At 36.8% G+C, this 19343-nt stretch overlaps 1 long non-coding RNA gene across 4 annotated transcripts in view; it reads left to right on the top strand.

Moving 5' to 3' along the window:
• LOC120530299 overlaps positions 1-19343 on the top strand; it is a 136306-nt gene that overhangs the window by 100676 nt on the left and 16287 nt on the right. For all 4 annotated transcript variants that reach the window (XR_005633941.1, XR_005633942.1, XR_005633939.1 and 1 more), the window contains one exon: positions 15239-15290. This is a non-coding gene — a long non-coding RNA (uncharacterized LOC120530299). The remainder of the gene's footprint in view (positions 1-15238; positions 15291-19343) is intronic.

The following is a 19343-nucleotide window of genomic DNA, read 5'->3' as shown; positions in this document are numbered from 1 at the left end:
CTTTGATCAACATGAAGATCAATTAAACAATGCTATATACTAATTTAGTTAGCTTAACAAGAATGCAAATGCATTTTCATTGGTTAAACAATATAGTATTATTATTTTTACCAACTATCAGCTTACAAAAGTTTCAATAGTAGCTAACAATAGTATTGTTACCAACTTTTCAGAAGTACATATACAACTGTATGCTGATTAGAAACCAATGTTCCCAGAACAATGTTAATTTTCAAGCTTAGTAAAATACAGACATTTTCTGTTGATGGGATGCCAATTAAATCAGGTAACTCTTATTGTAGACAGCCATCAACAATAACAGAATAGAATTATGCAGGAAATTTGCCTTTTCAATTATGATCCCAGTCTCAAACAAAGGGTGCCTATTGCCATTTCATCTATTGGATTTTAAATTTATTATTTACATGGTATTTTTTTGCCTAAGAGGAAAAGAAAACCACCCAGTATGCAAAAATGAAACCCCTCTGACACCTGTGTGCAATTTCTTTTTCTTTCTTTCTTTCTTTCTTTCTTTCTTTCTTTCTTTCTTTCTTTCTTCACACTTGTTAAGGACTTGAGTGTTAAATTAATTGACATCTTTACATCTATTCTATTTGTTAAGTTTTCACGTGGCTGTGATGGACCAGTACCACATTCAGGACAGCTTCCTGTCTTGCAATCAGTGTAGCTGTAATAAAGTTTTGCCTTCACAATTGTATAATGAAATAATTATCTAATTATGTTTGGAAAATTAACAAATAATGTTCAGGCAGGACATCTCCCGGCCCTCTGAAATATACAGTCTTACCCATTCATTAATATTGTAGTATTAATGTTAACAGTATATGGTTCAATACTATTAACATTGCTAACATCCAGCCAATTTCAAACCCGCTTCTCAAATTAGGGGCAAAAGGATCTAGACCCAGTCCTGGAAACACTGGACACAAGGTGGTTATCAGACTTAGACAGGGTGCCTACCCATCACATTCATACACAGATTCCTTCTCACTAATAAGATGCCAATTTAGAGTCAACAAAATTTACCACTTGTATTATAGTCAACCATCCATCCATTTTCCAACCCGCTGAATCCGAACACAGGGTCACGGGGGTCTGCTGGAGCCAATCCCAGCCAACACAGGGCACAAGGCAGAAACCAATCCTGGGCAGGGTGCCAACCCACCGTAGGACACACACAAACACACCCACACACCAAGCACACATTAGGGCCAATTTAGAATCGCCAATCCACCTAACTGGCATGTCTTTGGACTATGGGAGGAAACCTGGAGCGCCCGGAGAAAACCCACGCAGACACGGGGAGAACATGCAAACTCCACGCAGTGAGGACCCGGGAACAGTTAACTATTTAACTATGATGTGTGCATGAATGCTAAATATAACTGCTTTATATCACACAGTGCATACAATTTTATTTGCATGTGGACAGCTGCTAGAAGTAAAATGAAGCTTTAGTACAAATGCTTTATAGCACTCCAAGTGTACAGCTTTACTCGCACATGCACAGGTGCTTCAAGCTAAGAGACTTACTAGCTTAGAATAAGCAGACCAAATGGATGTCCTCGGGCTTGAGTGTCACTCAACACCTGTGCCACTTACCAAAACAGGTGCCCGTTCTTTCTTTTCAAAGGAGTCCCTTATAACTCCTAATCCCTGTGAGAATACGGCAATCACCCACACTAGGTGTGCTTAACACCATATGATGACCCAAATAACATTAGCTGTAGCAGTAAAGTAAAATTAATAAAATACAGTAAAAATAACATTACCAAAAATAGGAAATATATTTAAAAAAGCTTTTTGGAATACTTTGTATAAGGATGACTACCTTCAAACATTTGTGCATAGCTGCTTAAAAGGTTTCTTCAGTTCACAGAGGTATCTTCTTTTGCCAATTTTAGAACATAGACATCTGGTCTGGGTGATGGTTAAGATCTTCACTCTTTTCATTTACAGCATGCATTTCTTCATGTGGAGTTAATAATTACATGAGTATCGATAATCTTAAAACCAATATCTTGTTTACCTTACAAGATTGTGTTTTTTACTAGACCAAAGCCCATACTAATCTTAATTACCCCAGGCTAATAAAAGGTTGTTTTGGTAAAGTCCTATCATTCTGAAATTCTAATAGAATGAAGTAAAAAATACAATGTTCAAATCAATAAAGATACCGAGTTTAAATCAATACTGAGGAGTCTGCACTATTGTCAACTAAAATGTGCAAAATATCAATTAAACATTTCAACAAGTAAAAGTGTAGCTTGCTTAAGAATTTATCTATGGATTGTTTGAGAAGTTCAGCACTTGTTAATAAGTCCTTTTTGTTAAAGTTGTTATATTTTTAGTTCACAATTTAGTATAGTGACTTTGAAGATTTATTAAAACAATCTTCGGTATGGCTTGTTTTCATCACTATATACCAATTATATGTTTAGGATGTGGGAGGAAAATCAGAATACCTTAACTGTAGAAAAACATGCATACACACCAACTATCACATTTCTCACAACACAGTAATTCTAGCCAGTGCACCACTGTGCACCACTGTGCACTAGAAACATTATCATCAAAAAGAATATAATATAATTTGATAACCATAATATGAACTTCATCCATTCTTCCATGAAAACTGTAATATTATTAAAATATTAAATTCAACTTTACAAAATGTATGGTACCGTGTATAGCATGTAGTTTCAGTCATTGGAGTTTATATTAATCAGACATTTTAGATTTACTTCCACCACAAACCCATTAGTTGACTTGATGTTATAACCTTACACAAACATGATGATTGGTTGTTAAAAATTAAATGTTGAGCTTTGTAGGATGCCCCTCTGATATCCATCAATCCAGTGGTTCTTATACTATTTTTTTCTTGCAACCCAATATTTCCTTTTTTGTGTCTTTGAGATCCAGAATCACTACTGACTGTCAACTGTTTCACCCTTAAATAATTGGCACTGCAGGTTTTAACAAAGTAAAGGCGTTTGCTTTAACTGTCCATGGTGACCCATCACAAGACACTCTGCAAACAGTATGCAACCTTTTCCCATTAAGTACTAATGTGAATCACGACGCGAAACAGATTTAGGGAACATGTGACCCATAGTTTAAGTACCTGTGCATCAATCCAATAATCAGGTTCAGGGTCACAGTGATCCAGAGCCTATCAGGTTCAAAAGTGGGCTTAAGTAAAGAATATCATTGTGTGAAAAGATTGGACAAAAAGCATGAACAATAGGCAGCCTACAAAGACACAAACAACTTTCAAAGTAAGTTACACAGTTAATAAATTTCACAGGTAAGATGCTGTCCTTCTCCTTTCAGTAATTCTATGTTTTTCACAAGATGTTAAAAGCCATTCAAGATCTCTGCAGGAATACTCTGAAAAACTCTTAAGCCCTTCTTAAGAGGTCAGATTATCTCATATCTTTCCCACAGAAATAAATCCGAAGCCAAGAAAGTAGCAGAGATAAAAAGCAAAATTACTAAAATAGATGAAGAACACGCCAGACTACCAAGCGAGACTCTACATAGGAGGAGGCAGGCTCTACATTCAGAATTAAACCTCTTGACAACTAAAGAAACTGAACAACTAATCTACAAATCCAGACATCATTATTATGAACATGGAGAAAAAGCTAATAAGCTTTTAGCTCAACAAATTCACAAGCAAAAGTGCGCATAGCGCAATCTCGGTAATCACCAACACACGGAGATAAAATCGTCGAACACAAAAATATAATGCACACTTTCAGAGACTACTATAAATCCCTATATACTACTGAGTTTAAAGAAGACAATACACAATCTAATGCATTTCTGGATACATTACAGATACCACAAATAGACGCTTTTAGTGTGGAGGAACTTGATAAACCTCTGGCGTTATCAGAATTACTAGATGCTATAAAGTCACTCCAAGGTGGAAAGCAGCAGGCCCTGATGGCTACCCTGCAGAATTTTACAAGAAATTCTCCGCTCAGCTAGCTCCCCTCCTATTAGCAACATTTACAGAAGCCAGAGATAACCAATCTCTTCCACAAACCTTTCACCAAGCACTAATCACTGTCTTTCCAAAACAAAATAAGGACTTATTACAATGTGCATCATACAGACCAATTTCACTTCTGAATAACGACGTTAAAATACTCTCTAAAATCTTAGCCAGAAGGATGGAGAAAGTGCTCCCCTCGGTAATATCACAAGACCAAACTGGATTTATTAGGGGCCGGCACTTATCTTCAAATCTTGACGCCTGTTTAATGTAATATACTCACCAACTAAATCAAACACCCCAGAAATATTATTATCATTGGATGCAGAAAAAGCATTCACATGATTGAATGGAAATACCTTTTTACTACATTGGAGAAGTTTGGGTTTGGCCCAAACATTTGTGCATGGATTAAATTACTGTATACTAACCCAGAAGCTTCAGTTTGCATCAACAACATTTGCTCAGACTACTTTAAACTAGAGCGTGGCACTAGACAAGGATGCCCTTGTCACCACTGCTGTTTGCGATTGCCATTGAACCACTGGCAATACATTGTCGAAATACTGATCAGATAAAGGGGATTAGCAGAGAAGGACTGGAACAGAAAATCTCATTATATGCAGATGACATGGTACTGTATATATCGGACCCAGAAAATTCTGTGCCTGCAGTCTTAGCAGCACTCACAGAATTTCAAAAGATCTCTGGTCTCAGAATTAATCTGAATAAAAGTGTACTCTTTCCAGTGAATTCTCAAGCATATAATATTAGATTAGATACCCTACCTTTTATCATTGCAGAACAGTTTAAATACCTGGGGTAAACATCACAAGTAAACATAAAGCTCTTTATCAACAAAATTTCGCCATCTGCATGGAAAAAATTAAACAAGACTTGCATAGATGGTCAACCCTTCATCTCACACTAGCTGGAAGAATTAACACTGTTAAGATGAATATTCTTCCTAAACTCCTTTTTATTTCAAAACATCCCAATATACATTAATAAATCATTCTTTAGGCAATTAGATTCAACAATAACCTCATTTTTTCGGAATTCAAAACATCCAATTTTCAAATGAGCGACCTTACAAAAGGCAGAAGGCGGCATGGCTCTACCTAACTTCCAGTTTTATTACTGGTTAGCAAATATACAGGCGATAAGAACCTGGACACAAATAGAAGAACATACACAGGCTTGGACGCAATAGAAGTAAAATCCTGCAGTACTTCTTTGTATTCCTTGCTCTGTGCTCCAATAAACACACGCTATCGGCAATACACAAATAACTCAATTGTGCTCCACTAACTTAGAATCTGAAACAAATGTAGAAAGCATTCTAAGACGAAGAAGCTTCTATCTGTGGCACCTCTGCAAGAGAACCACTTCTTTCAACCTTCACAAACATATGCAGTTTTAATATCTGGAAAATATTTGGAATTAACTTGCTTAGAGATCTTTATATAGACAACGTCTTTGCTTCCTATGAACAATTACATTCCAAATTTAACATTCCAGCTACACATTTCTTTCACTATCTTCAAATCAGGAACTTTGTTAAACAGAACCTTCCAGATTTTCCTCATCTTCCACCCTCATCCATGCTGGAAAAAAATATTGCTCAATCTCAAGGACTTAGACTCCATCTCTAAAATATATAAAATCATTTTACAATCCCTCCCTTTCAAAGATCCAAGAGGACACTAGGAAAAAGATCTCTCAATTAATATATCAGAAAAGGACTCAAAATTATATATCGAGCACATCTGTCTCGACTAAAACTCTCCAAAATGTTTCCAGGGCATGATCCAACCTGCGAACGTTGCAACCAAGTCCCAGCCTCACTAGGTCACATGTTTTAGTCCTGCACCAAATTAACATTATTCTGGACAAACATTTTTAATTACCTTTCAGATAGCCTTGGACTCACAATCCCTCCTAACCCATTAACAGCTGTGTTTGGGGTTCTTCTAGAGGGACTTAAAGTGGAGAAGGACAAACAAATTGTGATTGCATTCACTACACTTTTGGCACGCAGACTTATTCTGATAAACTGGAAGAACCCAAACTCTCCTCTTTTAAGTCAGTGGGAAACTGATGTGTTATACTATTTAAAATTGGAAAAAATCAAATACTCAGTTAGAGGATCTGTACAGACTTTTTTCAAAACATGGCAGGATCTAATCAGTAATATTTTAAAATAAGTTCTTGAAGCATAGAGAATTTATTAATTTAGGTATGTTTAAAAGCTGTCAAATTTTTATGCCGTTTGGCTTGCTCTCTCTCTTAAGGGTGGGGATCGATCTGTTCTTAACTCTATTTTTCTTTTTGTAAAAACTTGATTGCTTTGTATGGAGTGCAATAAAATTAACAAAAAAAAAAGCCATTCATTCATCCACCCATTATCCAACCCGCTATATCCGAACACAGGGCTGGAGCCAATCCCAGCCTACACAGGGCGCCTGGCAGGAACAAACCCCAGACATCGCATTGTTAAAAACCAAAATAGACCAAAATCATCATGTTTATAATAAATGAGGATAGTTAGGTTGTATGTTGACAAGAAAGAGAGCAGAGGGGAGTAATGCCTAAACTTGAAAGCATGCATCTGCTCACTGTTTAACACCAGTATGACATTATATATTTTCGACTTAAAATGTATGTACATAATAAATTTTAGGGTTTAATTCTAACTATAAAACGTATACATTTTTACAAATTAATTTTATTTTATTTGTTTTACAAAATTTAAAGTATATGATCATACATTTGCTTTGTGTAGAATTTCCAGCAGAAAGGGTGAAGCATTTTTCAAAACACAGGGTCAGGTCAGGTTAGGTTAGGTCAGGTTGAGGAGCATGCACTGGTACAGCACATTGCGGCACCCACGACACAACGAAACAGCTTGAGATCCTGTATGGCAACCCCCCAGGCAGACCAGCCCCACTCTCCGGAAATGACCATCCATCTGCCATAGCCAGGTGTTACGTGGGCGCCCTCTTGGCCTGGTCCATGGCTGTAGTGCTGTCACAATGCAGGTAATGTGCCTCATTCGAGACTCCATGAGCAAATATAGGTTAGTTATATAATTACACCATCTTTTGTGAATAGCTTTAAAATCCTAATCTGAAAAAAATTTGAAGGTACTTTGACCACCTACTTTTATTTTAAACTTGATGTTGAACATAAAGTTGAAAGTGATATGAAATCTGAATGTTACAACTTCATATCAGCATCTACTGTAATGAGTCTCGGCTTTTAATGTCATATCTTCCTATCTTGAGCTTCTATAAAAATCTAAATATATGGAGAAATAAAGTAATATCTATCTATCTATCTATCTATCTATCTATCTATCTATCTATCTATCTATCTATCTATCTATCTATCTATCTCATTTAGGTACATTTTATGTGTAACCCATTTTTTCCTTGCTTTTGCAGTTTTTCATAAATTTTTCTGTTTTAACGATAGCGTTATGTCAACACTGTTTGAGTAAGAGTTCAAACAGCATCTTAGGACCTTTGATTTTCATGACACGAACGCTGTAATTTTTTGCTTGGCTTTCATTGCCATGAACATATTGTTTAACATAACTATGCTCACTGTTGCCATTTTACAGGGTCTGCCTGTATAAAATGTTAGTACACAGCTTTTTGAATCCTTGTTGGATTCGTTTTAAGTGCAACATCTTTGTCTTAATCAGTTAAGGGAATTTAAAACATAGTTTGACTTTTTGTCAATTTACTATGGCTTATGAATTCTGGTTTACACCTGTGGTTTTGTTCATTTGCTCCTTGTTTATTTCACTTGCTATTTGACTGGCCCCTGCATGATAGGAGACTGTATTTATTGCCATATCCAGTGTAGTTGATTTCCTGGTTACATTCTTTAGTTTAATCTCTTTCTGATCACAACATCCATGAAGGTTAGTCTGACCCAAACTGTTTTGAATATGTCTGGAACTATCTGACACACAATAAAACTAAATTAAATTACAGCAATATTCTGTATGTTAATCTAATACATAAATACATGAAACAGACAAATCACACCATTTCGCACTGGACAGAGATATCTCCTTCCCAATACTAAAGATTATCATTTAAAATGTTTTTATTCAGTCATTTTAAATTTAAAAAGTACATATTGTGCAAGATGTGCACATGGAAGTCTCTTAAAAACTTGGTACTTATTTCTTTAATTGTAATCTATTGTATTCTTCACTGACTTTTTGTGCATCTCACTGTGTTTATTTTATCCTCTCCTGCTTCCCTAATTTTTACCTATTTTTTGCTTAGTTTGCTTACAGCGATGATACTTTTGTACACATATTTACCTTCTGATAGACTTTCTTCTCCTTCAAATTTTAAATTAATAAATGTTACCTGTTTGGTCTACCACAAAAGTATATTTTGCTGTTAACGGTGAATTGTGATTTTTTTAGAAAGCAATGTCAAAATGTAAAAGGCATCTTAGCCATTAAGTTGAGAGAGGAGTGAATAAAAATTATATCAAATAAACAATAAGTGGTTACAGGCTAAGTCAAGGTCTTTGGATAAACTACAGATAAAAGGTTAAATAGCCTACTGCTAACCTTTGTCTTATCCAAAGGAAAATGAAAATACTAAAATCTTAAAATACTGGATAAATTACATTTGAAACAAACACACACTCCCAAAGATATCCATGAAAATATTATTTGTTTTTAGCAGCATGACTTTATGACTTAACTGAATGTATGCAACAGATGGGAGCACAATTAAAGGTGTTCACTTTCTGCTCAGAAACAAAGGCGTCACTCAGAAGGAAGTCTTATAAGCTCCATCCAGCTTCACTTACCTCACAAAAACCACCTTACCACCGAAACTCTTTCAGTGGTTCTGTGCTGCAGCTACAAATGGTCTCATATGACCCTAAAAATGAAGAAACCAACTGTGAAGAAATAATCAGAAAGAAGCAGATTAAGGGTTGGGGATTTGTTACCTGTACAATCTCCACAGCCCAAGGAGATGAATGGGTCTGACACTACGGTCAACATAAAGCAACCAAAACAGTAGAAATGAAACAAAATGAGGATTGAGCTTTTATCTTAATTATGACCGAAAGTATAGCAGACATGAGGATGATGTAGACAGCAAATGATGAGGTTGATGTCATCAGCAGTAGCCAGAAGTGAGGGCATCAGAGAGGGACCAGAGGGATTCAGCACGGGAGGATAGAGAAATTAGGAGATGGACTGGGAGAAGAAATGAGTTTGTCTATGGATGTCAGAAAGTTATGTAGATGAGTAGAATTCAAGGCGTTGTGGCTCTGTGGTCTTTTTGTTTTCTGGGGTAAAAAGCGAAAGGCATTAATACTTTGTTTTAAATCTCACTTTTTTTCTGCTCCATTGGGCCCGTTGGCTTTCCCTAATCACGCATGTGTGACACCACTTAAAATACAACATGGTAATGCTGACAAGATCTTTGTTTACTTTGCCATTCATGAACCAGTTTTAAATGGAAATGGTCCCTATTGGGACGCTAAATCTTTTTCATTTACAGTGATGTAGTCAGTGGGGTTCGGTGGTAACCTCAAAGATAATATATCAAAGAATCTATGACAGCTGACTGAACAAACGCAGTATGTTATATGGTATTCTGTTGTATGGAGAGCAAGTAAAATTAATTATGTACTGACAACAACATCACAGAACATCAAGCATCTGTAGGTAAAAAGGTGTACTATGGATGTACTGGGTGGGGCACACAAGAGGGAGTGAAAAATTGCCACACTAACAGCAGCGGTTGAGGTCCTATGTACATCCTGTAGGAATGCTGTATGATCCAGAAGGGTACTGGGCACTGGCATATGTAAAGGAAGGAGGAACTATTAGCAGAAATGTAATGGTGCCCTGTTATTACAGAAGGCAAACAACCAGCAGTAGACAGATACCAACTCCTGTGCCTAAAGACAAAGTAAATCCAGAAAGGGGTCACCATGTGTAACTGTACCTCCTGGCTGATATACAGCATGTGGTATCAGAAAGAAACATTTTGAGCTATACTGTTCTGAAAAAATGTAGATAACTGAGAAACTACTTTGGACAACTGGCCAAGCTGAAAGCTTGAGTGAAGAGACTCCAAAAGAAGTGAGAGTGAGCAGTAGGCCAGTGTCCTTCTTACAAAAGTATTGCATTTTACTCCAAATGTTGCACCTGAATTAGAAAAGGTTAACTGAGTGCCACAATACAAAACACGAAATAATAAATAAGTTAATACCAAGAATAAGTTTAACAGATGTCTTCGTAATTGGTAAAATGGTTTCCTTGCTTACCAGTTTCATATTTGAAATAGGCAAGATGTGTAAAAAAAATCCTAACAACATTTTGCCGCTAAACTTAGTGAGCACTGAATGGAGCATCTGTTGAGGTCCACAAAAGGTCTGTGCATCTCTGCTTCTTCTTGTTCCTGAAAGAACTTCATCACTGCTCTATGTTTTCCTTTAATGTTTTAGGCACATGTACTGTTGTTCTTTTCTTTATTAACAGTAAAACTTCAGAACATAATCTAGAGAGATAGATAGATAGATAGATAGATAGATAGATAGATAGATAGATAGATAGATAGATAGATAGATAGATAGATAGATAGATAGATAGATAGATAGATAGATAGATAGATAGATAGATAGATAGATAGATAGATACTTTATTAATCCCAAGGGGAAATTCACAACTTGAGTTTCCCATTGAAAACAGAAAATAAATGTTACTAATGGTTTCCTATGGGCGGCACGGTGTCACAGTGGGTAGCGCTGCTAGTTAGGAAACCTGGGTTCGGGCCTGCGTGGAGTTTGCATGTTCTGCATGGGTTTCCTCCCACAGTCCAAAGACATGCAGGTTAGGTGCATTGGCGATTCTAAATTGTGCTTGGTGTGTGGGCTGGCACCCTGCCCAGGGTTTGTTTCCTGCCGTGCACCCTGTGTTGGCTTGGATTGGCTCCAGCAGACCCCCGTGAAAGTGTAGTTACGATATGGCAGAATTGATAATGGTTTCCTATGTTGTAGCTTTTCAGTCGACCAGCTGACAGCACTGCAAAAACTAGAAAAATAAATTACACATAATGAGAAATACAAGACTGCGGTGGGTTGGCGCCCTGCACGGGGTTTGTTTCCTGCCTTGCGCCCTGTGTTGGCTGGGCTTGGCTCCGGCAGACCCTCATGACCCTGTAGTTATGATATAGCAGGTTGGATAATGGATGGATGGATGGAGAAATACAAGATAAAAAAATTAAAAGCAGTTACAAAGGCATACATGGTATTGTGATGGACAACAGGGATGGACTTCTCTACTAGCAGGAATGAACAACATTTCCTTACCTGGCAGAAAGGCTGACATAAAGGATGCTCAGAAACACAGGCATGGTGTTCTCAGTCCCAGACAAGAGGTTGGCATGACATACAGATATGTATGGACTGGCAACCTTGGGAGGGTGGACTGAAGACTCATACCCAGTTGAAAAGCCAGTAAATGGATGGACAGGGGGAGACAGTCTTCCCAGACTGTATGCTCCCCAGATATGGTAGGTAGCAGCTGTCCTGGGCCAGTGCACCCCTGCACACATTGGCAGGGCATACGGGAAACTATAGTCTCACGAGGCAGCCACTGTGGGCATCATGGGTGCCACAAGAGGGAGTTGCTGGGGTTGGCTGTCCCTGTTCAGAGGAGCCTCTGCTTGACCTGAAAGTGCTTTCTTTGGGGCGATGTCCTGAAATCAGAAGTACTCCCAGCTCACAACTGGGGAATCGAAGTCTGGCACAATAGGACAAACAAAGAAACAAACAAACAAACAAATAAAGTTGGTTATTTTGAGAAACGTAAAAAGGCATTTAGTTTGATAAAAACATTAATTTGAGCACAGGACTGGAAGTGGTACAATTGTGCCCAGAGTTTGGTGGGGGGTAGAGTGAGTATGGGGTTTGCGATGCCCCCTACGGAACACAATGCATACATACCGTATATACTAGCCATAACAGGATGCTTTGCTGAAGGTAAAAAGAAGGTTGTAATATTGGATGGGTGCATAGTGCTGTAAGCACAAAAGAATGATGAGAAAATAAATAAATAGCTTGTACTTTTACTTATTTCTACTGTATGTTTACATGTAACTTGTATGCTCAATTGCTTGTTGTATATGGTATATGCTTGCACACCAACGTAATTCATTTTTGCATTAAATAGCATCTTTAAGCAGAAAATACACCCTTAAATACAGTTTTTTGAGCAAACATTATCTCTTCATTGGGTATTAATTTTCTTTGGTTTTCTGTATCAATAAATATTACTTCAACTTTTGCTCTCAATGTTGCTCAAGACCAAGCAACATATGCTTCACCATGTGTAAAAACTGCTGATCATCAACAAATATGAAAAATATCTAAATGTTCACTGAGTGATGGAGATGGAAGCAATAACACTCTAAAATATAGTGTGAAAATGAATGTGTCAGTTAAAAAACACACATCATTTACGTGAGTTATCCAAATTGGAGTTTGTGATATGTGTTTATTACTATCTACATATTTCCTGGAATTTTTTCCACATATTGTACAATGCAGCCATTTGTGGAAATTTTGTAGCTTTATGGTTACACTGCATGGGAATATACCAGGACAAATTCAAATTTGTGAAGTCTAAAATGTCATTCATTATCCATGTTAATGGTTACTAGGTCACGGATCTGCTCTCAGACCTACCCGAATTCATCAAGCATGGATTTAAAAAAAAATTGTTGAAAATGTAGCACGAGCATGCTGGCCGATGATAACTCTAATTTGTGTCACTGTTGTGCTGCACAAGGTGGCAGATGGTCACTGCTCTGAAGAACTTGTAATGGTTCCTACCAACAATCAGCAGGATTGAGAGCTGGTGACAGAGAAGGCCCATTCATTAAGCTGAATTTGTTTTCATGTTCCAAAACATTTCATGTTTGGCAGAATGGAGTGTCATCTTGCTCAAAAGTCCATTCACTTGGGAACATGGCTGCTAAGAAATGATGCTCCTGATTAGCATGATTAGCAAATATCTTGTAGTATTTAAAGTATTTACAATGTCCATCCATCCATTTTCAAACCCGCTTCTGTACTTGCTGGAGCCAATCCCAGCCAACACAGGGCACAAGGCAGGAACCAAAGCCAACCCAAAGAAGATAGGGCCAATTTAGAAGTATGTGTCTTTGGATTGTCACGGGAGAACATGCAAACTGCGAACCGGTCTCCTAACTAGCGCTTACAGCAACACCAACAGCCTGTATGACAGACATCTAGTAGGAAGGATCTATTAATACACATTGCGCATTTGATGTTCGCTTTTTGGTCATCAGAGGTAACCGTTACCACTCCTGGACACATGGGGGAGCTGTTGTTGAGAGTATCATCTCTTTTTCCTCCCACAGCCCTAGGAAACTGCCAATTAAGGGCAGCTGATCACCCCCTTCCTGTCCCTCCACTATAAAGCCAAGGCACTCCCAATGAGGGTTGTCTCATTCTGGAGAGAGCAGACCTAAGACCAGAGCTCCCACCTGAGTACTGACCACTTTAAGAGATCCTTGAATCCTCATGTTTATTCTTTGTTTTTGCACTGTGTTTCATTTGCTATTAGGCATGCCATCGAGCACTTGTTTATTTTGGAAATTGTAAATGTTAAAAGGGGCAATCTCGCTGGTGCCCCAACATTTCCTCTGACCAGTGTGTTCTCTCGGCATTTGTGTGAATTAGAAGGAACTGGGACTCATAAGAATAGAAGACATTTTTCCACTACTTTAATGTTCTCTAACACATGTAAACAGTGCATTCTTGTTACTCTTTGGATTGGAACTCAGCTGCACCTCCAGCTGTCATACCTCAGCCTTGACAATACATGAGCTATACATTCTGATATGCCACTATCAGCAGTAGTTTTATACTCAGCTGTTTGTAGACCAGCTGTATCCCATCTGTTACCAGCGGTCCCTTCCAACCATTGACCGGATGTTTTTCAGTAGAAGCCAAGTTTCAGTACACCCATGATACTGTTGTTCAAGTAAACTCCTGAAGGACTGCTTTTCCTGATAACACTTACATTTGTGCATAAAGCATACACGTCAATGTCAAAATAAAAGCCTGCTTGTTCTTAACCATTATTCCTCCGGATTGAACTTTGGGTTTTTGACCTACAGTATAAGGAATCATATTTTGAGATTTACCTGCCAATACATATCATATTTCATTGCCTTTACATATGATGCTGTACAATTAGCTCATCATTAATTAACATGGTAAAAACAGACATAACTAATTGAGTTATCTCAGTGTCTACTCATAAATTTTAAGGCATATTTTGATACATTTACTGTACCAGGATTAAATAGTTCTATAGCTTAACAACAATGTCAGCACACTCCTAACAAGTCAAAATACCCCAGTCCTGATATGCTGGTCTACAGTAACTAATTGATATCCCCTTTCTACAATCTCCCTCTGTTTTTTGACCTCTAGATGAGTGAACCCATGATACACTGTGCACGACTTCTGGAAATGCCTCTTCAACAAAGACAGGCAAATTAAATGTTGTTTTGAGCTCTTATTTATTACAAGCTGCAAATCCAAATGAATGTAAAAGCGCTGAACATTGAACACTTGTACAAAAAGTAATCAACCAATTGTACATCCATCTAAAGTACCTGACAAAAAGTATCCTCAAAGTATCTTTTATCATATATTGCTTCTGTAGGCTTTCCCTCATCAGTGTCGTAATGTTTGCCAAAGGAAATAACCACATAAAGAACCCTGTAGTGAATTTAATGTTACAATCCACACTTCGCAGTAAACAACAGACAATTCTAGTAACTTTAGTTGAGAAAAGGATAAAGGATTTATCAATGTAACATATAAAATACAATTTGTTGAAGAATATGTTTTGTATTTTTTTTTTTCTAAAGCATTCTTTGCATCCTTGGGAACATCTGTCAGCAGTTCCTTTGTTTTATAAGCAGAAGCAGGAATTAAATTCCCAGATTATCAATGATAGCTATGCCATGCGATTCCCTGAAAAAGAAATCCCTTATCTTAATTGTATTATCCTCTGTAACATTGTTATGCCTAGCAACAAGGCAACATGTTCCTTGCATTCAATATATTATGTACTCCTTGCATAAATTAAGTTATTCCTTCTGTTTTATGCTTCAGATTTCAAGTCCTACTCCATGAACAACAATCTGCAGTTTTATCCACATTACAGGTATGGAAATAGTTTGGAAGTCTTTTTTTTTTCTTTCATACTACATGGTGCTACTGATTTATTAAGGTGTAAATTGCAACATCTTGAAATATTTATCACTGATACTTGTAGCCTTAAAAGTTATTAGACAGCAAACTTCTTTCCATCCTGAAGTCCCACTATGTAATTTATGGTGAATGCTTATTCAGTTTTATGGATTGATACTTTAATTGTTAAACCATACAATTTTTCCGTCGTAACATTTAGATACCTTCTGAAAACTCATTCTTTTTCTCATTTATTTTAGATCTGCAAGAACAATATTACATTTTTTAAGATTACAGTCAACATAGTACACTGTTGCTGCCATGCTATCAATCATTTCTATAAATCATCTTGAATGTACAGTATGATATACAGTTTATTGTTTATATTCTGATTCCAAGCAGGGACTTTTACAAGGTCTTTAGAGTTTTCTCACTATCTACCTGTGGTTTTTACATGTATTTAAATTATTTTGCAACATAGTGTATATTGTGTTTCTTTAGTGGAGTCACACAGAGGTCTACACTCCCACAATTCAAACTCCAATACTAATGTTAGGGAAACATGAATGAGTGAAACAGCTAATCATACTAAAGAAGACCAATTTTATTGTGAGTGACTATTTGGTATTTTGACTATGAGTCATAATGTTGGTTATAAGCTTTATAATTAGCAGATCTAAACAAAGTCTACCCTAATAAATGTCCTCGATGCAGTCGAAGGGTCCCCTGTGATAAGCTATTGAGTCTAGGTCATAGTATCAGTGTCGAGAGATTACAGAGACCTGGCACATCCTACAACAAACACGATCCCCTTCTCAGATATGCATCTGAAGCCATGGAAATTGTGTAAAACTCTCACATTGAATCAAGCTAAAAGAAATATCTTTTAGTTGAGACAATTGCTCTGGGTTTTGAATATGGGCATGACACCACTCTTACAATTTTTAAAAGACTTTTAGAGAGTTTTATACACACTAAAACACACATTAGTACTTGGTTTCCTTTGTAGATGCCTTGCTTTCTGTGAAAAGCATTCTGAAAAGTTATTCTAACCTAGCAGAAGTGCAGCTTTTGGAAAAAAAAAAAGCATCAATTAGGTTGGTAAAAAAGTGAAACATTAAAAAAAAGGAAATTACCATTATTGCACTATTACAGTATAATTCTTTTGTCATGGTTTAAGACAAACAGTATCTTTTTTCTATATTGTTCTTCGTCTTATTAACTATTATTATGTTTTTGATTCAGCATAATGTTTTGTTTATTTTCTTCTCTTTTTTTAACCATCTCTTTAGTTGTTTATGATATCATCACATGTACCCATTATTCCACACATCATTAGGCTAACGTGTGGGTGCAGATGACAATTGCATGCATGTGACAGTGTGCAATAAGATTATTGTGAGCACTGAGGTGCTTAATAAGAACCAAGACATGGTCTGAGACAGCAATAGGTTAGAACTGTAAGATCAAAGTAACCAGGAAAAAAAATGGCACTCATGAGTCGAACTCAGAACATAGTCAACACCAAAATAAACAATCCTACCACTTGGACCTACTTGAAAAGAAGCTAACTCACACTACAAAGACTTTAAAAAAGAGTTTTATTCACCAAGGGATAATACATAGGGTGATCACCACGATAATTATAATGTCATTTTCGCTGTGTCAACAGCACAACTAAGGTCACATTACGTCCAAAATGACGTCTCCTAAATAAAGAATGCTAAGATGTTAACTAAATTATATATTGTGATGGAAATCGTGGTGTCAGCAAACCCCAAACCCCCAAACACGATCACACCAAGAGTCCCAGGTTCAAATAATGGTGTGTTTATTATATACAGTACTTCACAAAAGTTACAAAAGAACACAAACACAGGTTCTCTCTCTCCACAATACCTCTTCTTCACACCGTGCTGCCCTCTGCCAGTTCAGTGCTACTCCACATCCTCACAGCTCCAACTCACCTGGATAAGGGAATGCAGTCCCTTTTATTGAGGACCCAGGAGCACTTCTGGTGCCAGGGCCAGTGCCTAATGGAAGTACTTCTGGGTCATATGGAAGTCCCATATTTTGGGGAGCGCATCTCACTGCAGCGTCCCCTTGTGGCACCCATGGATCCCAGCAGGACTATATCTCCCTGAAATTTATTGCGTCTGAACTAAGGAGTGTGGTTAACATCACTCAGATGGTAGGTATGATTTGTCTGCTTAATATTACAAAATTGTTTGGCATGGCTGTCTTTCTGAGATTTTGTGGTTGAAATTTAACATCTTATTAAAGAAAGAAATGTCCTCTAACAGGACAATTCAGTAATCAGGCAGGAGAAAAGTTCATTGTATCTTTTAATTACTCCTCAACAAAATGCCTTAGAGGGAGCATTCTTCAAAAGCAGTCCATTACAGCCTGGTCAGAATGATCAGAATGGTCAGAGAAACAAATAATTGATGTTAATTTTATAAACTGTTGAATTTAGATACAGTGTCAATCAATGCATATATAGTATTTTACTCTGGTTGGTTCATTGGTTTACACCCAAATGATTTATATAAAATAAAAGTCTATTATATTATATTGTAGTTCTTCTTACAGTATGTCTTTGTGTTGCACCACCACCCTTGACAGCTCTGTGCATATAACAATTGTCTCTTCTCGTTTATAGGACATCTGCTGATTTCGTAGTCATCTCTTAGTCATCCTTCAGTACATTATGTATATTACATCAGCCTTTCTTCTGGTACATTCTTTATTTACTTGACCATCTCAGTATTTTTCCTAAAGCAATTCTTGTATTTCAGTGTACAATTTGTTGTTCACTTGACCTTTATCTGGTTACCGACATTTATTAACCCTTTATGCTATTTCTGAAAGATGAATGCTATGTTACCCAAAAATTATTCTTCCACATTTTGCAACACCAATGTGTTGATTTTCTACTTTTTTTGCTCTTTTGGATGTCCCCTTGTAAGTCTCGATTTGTGTGTCCTTTTCGCTGCAGAAAAGAACCATACCGGTGCCACAATGGAGTTTTTTCCTCTGCATTTACAGTATATCATATTTTGTAACATCTCATATAAAGGTCACCCTAACGCCTGAAAAATGTCTAACACCTATTAAAGTTTGCAAGCTTTTGAAACAGTGTTCTTGTTTGTCTGAAAGGTAATTGAGGCAAAAGGTTTACAAAGTAGAAATAGACAAAGGCTGAGTACTCTGCCATAGGATAGTCCATGACTTGATGTACAGAAATTAAACTTTAATCATTTGTGAAGTTAAAGATAAGCATCATGGAAGCTAAAGTTGGTGAATGTTTCTTCATGGTGTTATAATTTCTATTTTCAACTTTTTTTTTATTTTAATTGTGTTTCATCTTTGCATGATGAAGCCTGAAAAAATTCAAACCTGTGAATTAAGTGGATGAATTTCATAAATAGTAAATGGAAACGGATTTCAGAATTATTTGCTGAAACATGTAAATAAATGAATAAAATAACAGCAACATTTATTTCTATTGTATATTTTCATACAAAGGACATAGCTCAAAATGTTTTATAAGATGTTAAAGAAATAGTTACAAGCAAAGAAAAAATAAACTAAATTTAGATTAAAAATGAATAAATTAAATACAAGAAATAAATAATGTACACTTAGGTCAGATGAGACAGAAGTATAATTATTAGAGAAGTAGAGTCCTAAATGTGAGTCCAATGATAAGGTCAAATGGCAGGGGAAGACCGAAAAAAATTAAAATATCTCAATTTATGCTGGGCGTTTTACTTAATATAAATGTTCTTAAGTAGTTCCTTATTGTTTTTTTTTTAATTTTGAAGGCTTTGTCTTTGAGGATTTGATGCAGTGGGTCTTGTGGTAAATTGGGTTATCCCAGCTTTGGTTCAGATATCACAGTCAGCCACACAAGACTTTGATCAGGTGGTGGCGTACATCCATCCATCCATCCATCCATTTTCTAACCCGCTGAATCGAATACAGGGTCACGAGGGTCTGCTGGAGCCAATCCCAGCCAACACAG

The sequence above is a fragment of the Polypterus senegalus genome, chromosome 5 (genome assembly GCF_016835505.1).
Source record: "Polypterus senegalus isolate Bchr_013 chromosome 5, ASM1683550v1, whole genome shotgun sequence".
Lineage (NCBI taxonomy): Eukaryota > Metazoa > Chordata > Cladistia > Polypteriformes > Polypteridae > Polypterus > Polypterus senegalus.
This window is presented reverse-complemented; position numbering and strand designations above follow the sequence as displayed.